The 4,096-nt window shown below is 41.3% G+C and overlaps 1 pseudogene; it reads left to right on the plus strand.

Annotated features, from left to right (window-relative positions):
• The first annotated feature begins 1,819 nt into the window (after positions 1 to 1,819).
• On the plus strand, positions 1,820 to 3,593 carry LOC147826346 (alpha-(1,6)-fucosyltransferase pseudogene; annotated as a pseudogene).
• The last annotated feature ends 503 nt before the right edge of the window (positions 3,594 to 4,096 follow it).

A 4,096-nucleotide genomic window follows, 5' to 3' on the forward strand; every position in this document is an offset into this window, starting at 1 on the left:
TCCTTTCTACTACTCCTCCCACTTCCCCTTCCCCTTCCACTTTGGACCTTTTTTTCCTATTTCACATTATCTATTATACATTTTGGGCCTATCTTTATTCTTTACAATCTGTAGTGATCATGAAAAATGTTGCTATAAGTATATGCTTACAAATTTTGTGAGGGTGTCTGTTTGCAGTTAATTGGCATATAACCTAGAATTATAATTGCTAGATCATACGATAATTATATAAGAAACTACTATACTGTTTTCCCAAAATGTCCATTTGGCACTCCCACTGATAATCAGTGATAGTGCATTCTAATGAGAGAATAGCTGGCATCTAATTTAACTTTTAATTTGTCTCAATGGCATGTGATGTTAAACTAAATCATTTCATCTGAATACCTTAATTTTGAAGTGTCTCTTTGTCGTCCATATATTTCCTAATTGCTTTCTCCATTCTTGATATTTAAGTAGTTGCATAATATCTGTCATGTCAACTAGCTAAATACTCTCATTTTGTTAAAATAGGACTTATTGGGCCCTCGGCTCCAGACGCCCGCCCTCTGCCTTCCTGTGGGCCGGTCCCCTTCCTCTCCTCCCTGAATGGGGCCGGCACAGCTCAGGGTTGCAAGCCCTGGACCCGGCTCTCCTTTGGTCTCGGTCTCTCGTCTGGGACTGCCCGCCTCGCGCCTGCCTCGCTCACTCTTGCTCAGGCGGTGGCCCCGAAGGTTCTGTTAAGCGGCTAGCAGCGTTTCTGTTTCCTTTTCTTCCTCTACTTTCAGTCCGGAGAAGCATCCTCCACAGAGACACCCCTCCCACTCCCCAGAGCAGGTCACCTGCGGGCTGGGCTGTGGTCAATGAGACTGGGATGGCACAACCGCCTTGCTCCAGCCTAGGGTTGCTGCTGCTTTTGCTAAGAGGACATCCAAGACTCTAATGGTGCTTTCATTCAACATAAAGTGCTTTATTTCCTTTATTGATTGACTGAACAAATTCAAATTTGAGAACCACAGGTTTGACTTGAATCCACTATTGGGTCCGGGTTTAGCTAGTTGAGTACAGCGATCTCATAGTAACAGTTTAGTTTTGGGGAGTTTTTTTTTTTTTTGTACTGGGGATGGAACTCGGGACCTTGCGCCTGTGAGGCAGGTGGCGGAACCACTGAGCTAAATCCCCGGCCCTCATAGTAACAGTTTCTTGTAAGTCTTTCTATCTAGAAATACTGTGGGCCATGGTTTACTAGAGGTTGCATTTTCTTCCTCAATTTAATACTTCCCTGGATTCAAAGCTAATAATTTTAGTGACCCAGATTCAAGCAATAATACCTCCCTCTGGAAATATCACAGTGGTTTTGCCTGTGTCTGCTCTTCTAGAGGAAGGAGGCACATAGAGTCCATGAAGCTTCCTATTCACTCACCAGAAGGATCTCTTTGATTCAACACAGGACTACCAGAGAGATTAATTGTTCTGAAGCATCGTGTGTTGAAACAACCGGTTTTTTCATCTGTGTACTAGAAATGGTTATGATGTTTTCAATTCTTTGAGCTCCAGGAAGCTAGAAGAGTTGAAAATCTGAAAATGTAGCCATGGACTGGTTCCTGGCATTAGATTATGCTCATTCTTTTTTCCTGAGGGACCTTGCTATTCTCTATAGGTGGTCACTTGGTTTGAGATAATGACCACTCTGATCACTCTAGTCATGAAATGTCTAAGATTCTGGCAAAACTGGAACACTTAAAGGAGCAGAATGAAGACTTGGGACCAATGGCTGAATCTCTCCAGATATCAGAAGGCCCCATTGATCAAGGGCCAGCTACAGGAAGGGTATGTGCTTTAGAAGAGCAGCTTGTTGAGGCCAAAGAACAGATTGAAAATTATAATAAACCAGAAATGGTCTGGGGAGCGATCATGAAGTCCTAAAAAGGAGAATTGGAAATGGGGCTAAAGAGCTCTAGTTTTTTCTACAGAGGGAATTGAAGAAATTAAAGAATTTAGAAGGAAACGAACTCCAAAGACATGCAGATGAATTTCTTTCAGATTTAGGACATCATGAAAGGTCTATAATGACAGATCTATACTACCTCAGTCAAACAGATGGAGCAGGTGATTGGTGGGGGAAAGAAGCCAAAGATCTAACTGAGCTGGTCCAGCAGAGAATAACATATCTCCAGAATCCCAAGGACTGCAGCAAATCCAAGAAGCTGGTGTGGCTGTGGCTATGGCAGTCAACTCCATCATGTGGTCTATTGCTTCATGATTGCATATGACACTCAGTGAACACTCACCTTCGAATCTCAGAACTGGCGATATGCTACTGATGGATGGGAGACAGTGTTTAGACCTGTGACTGAGAAATGCACAGACAGATCTGGCATCTCTAGTGGACACTGGTCAGTGAAGGACACAAATGTTTAAGTGGTCAAGCTCCCCACTGTAGAAAGTCTTCACCCCCAGCCTCCTTATTTACCCTTGGCTGTGCCAGAAGATCTCACAGATCGACTCCTAAAAGTCCATGGATTCTGCAGTGTGGTGGGTGTCTCAGTTTGTCAAATATTTTAGCTGGAAAAGGAAATAGAAGTGGACACCAAGAAGTTTGGCTTCAAGCACCCAGTTATTGGAGCCCATGTCAGATGCACAAAGGAGGAAAAGAAGTAGCCTTCCAACCCATTGAGGAGTACATGGTGCATGTTGTTAAAGAATACTTTCAGCTTCTCTCACGTAGAATGCAAGTGAATAAAAAATGTATTTGGCCACAGATGATCCTTCTTTATTAAAGGAGGCAAAACAATTATGAATTTATTTGTGATAACTCTCTTGACTGGACTGCACAGTTGGTACACAGAAAATTCCCTTCAGGGTATGAGCCTGGATATACACTTTCTGTTCCAGGTAGACTTCCTGGTGTGTACTTTTACATCCCAGGTTTGTCGAGTAGCTTATGAAATCATGCAAACACTGCATCATGATACCTCTGCAAACTTTCATTCTTTAGATGACATCTACTATTTTGGGGGCCAAAATGCTCACAAGATTGCTATTTATCCTTATCAATCTTGAACTGAAGAGGAAATCCCCATGCAGCCTGGAGATATCATTGGTGTGGCTCAAAATCATTGGGATGGCTATTCTATAGGTGTCAACAGAAAACTGGGAACTCCTACAAAGTCTGACATAAAATAGAAACAGTGAAGTACCCTCACAAACCCTGAGGCTGAGAAATAAAACTGAGCTGTAAGAACTCTTACACCTAACTCAGTTTGAATCACTTCAGTCAACTAAGAGATGAAGAAGGCCCTGACCTAACAGTGAGCAACTGGGAACTGACAGATACTTTCTTGGTGGAATTACTCTATAATAAGGGCTAATGCCCTCAAACCCACCCACAGTACAGTGATGTACTCACACATAACATGCAAGCAGATTTTCTATTTTTCCTTTTAATAAGTATTAAGTCCCCATGAACTAAACACTACCATATTGTGTAATTAAAGGGACACAGACATTTTGTGTGAGACTTCAGCCATGGTGCCTATATCTGAGAGATCTATATGACTTATTGAGAAGTTCATAACTGGTTCCCTGCTGTGGGGAAGTTGATTCTTAGCCAGTGGTGGTGTTGTGACCACAGAATTCATTCCAATCAACAGATTCAAAATGTGAATGTTTTTTCCTTTATACGATTGTCTGGATTTTTTTTAGTATTTGCATCAGTTCATCGACCTCATTAATAAGTGAAGCCTACATTAGAAAATAAAATAATTCACTGTCTAACTTTTGTAAAACAATGCCATGAAATTCTTTAATACCTAATGTTTCTGGACATTCTCTTAAAAAAAAAAATAAATAGGACTCTGGCCCGGGATTTAGCTCTGTGGTTCTGTCACCTGCCGCGCAAGTGCAAGGACCTGAGTTCGATCCCTGGTACCAAAACAAAAAGAAAAATATAGGACCTACTGGGTATTTTGTTGAATGCAAAATTTAGAAAGTATGCATAATGTAATTTGTATCAGAATTCCTGCTTGTGTCTCCCACTTTTTATTTCTTTAAATCACACTCCTAAAAACAAAACTCTAATATCAAAATATAAACAGTGATATTACTAGGTTATACT

This window comes from Heterocephalus glaber, unplaced genomic scaffold, assembly GCF_053883595.1.
Source record: "Heterocephalus glaber isolate CG9 unplaced genomic scaffold, H.glaber_assembly_v1.0 deba00001472, whole genome shotgun sequence".
NCBI classification, from domain to species: domain Eukaryota; kingdom Metazoa; phylum Chordata; class Mammalia; order Rodentia; family Bathyergidae; genus Heterocephalus; species Heterocephalus glaber.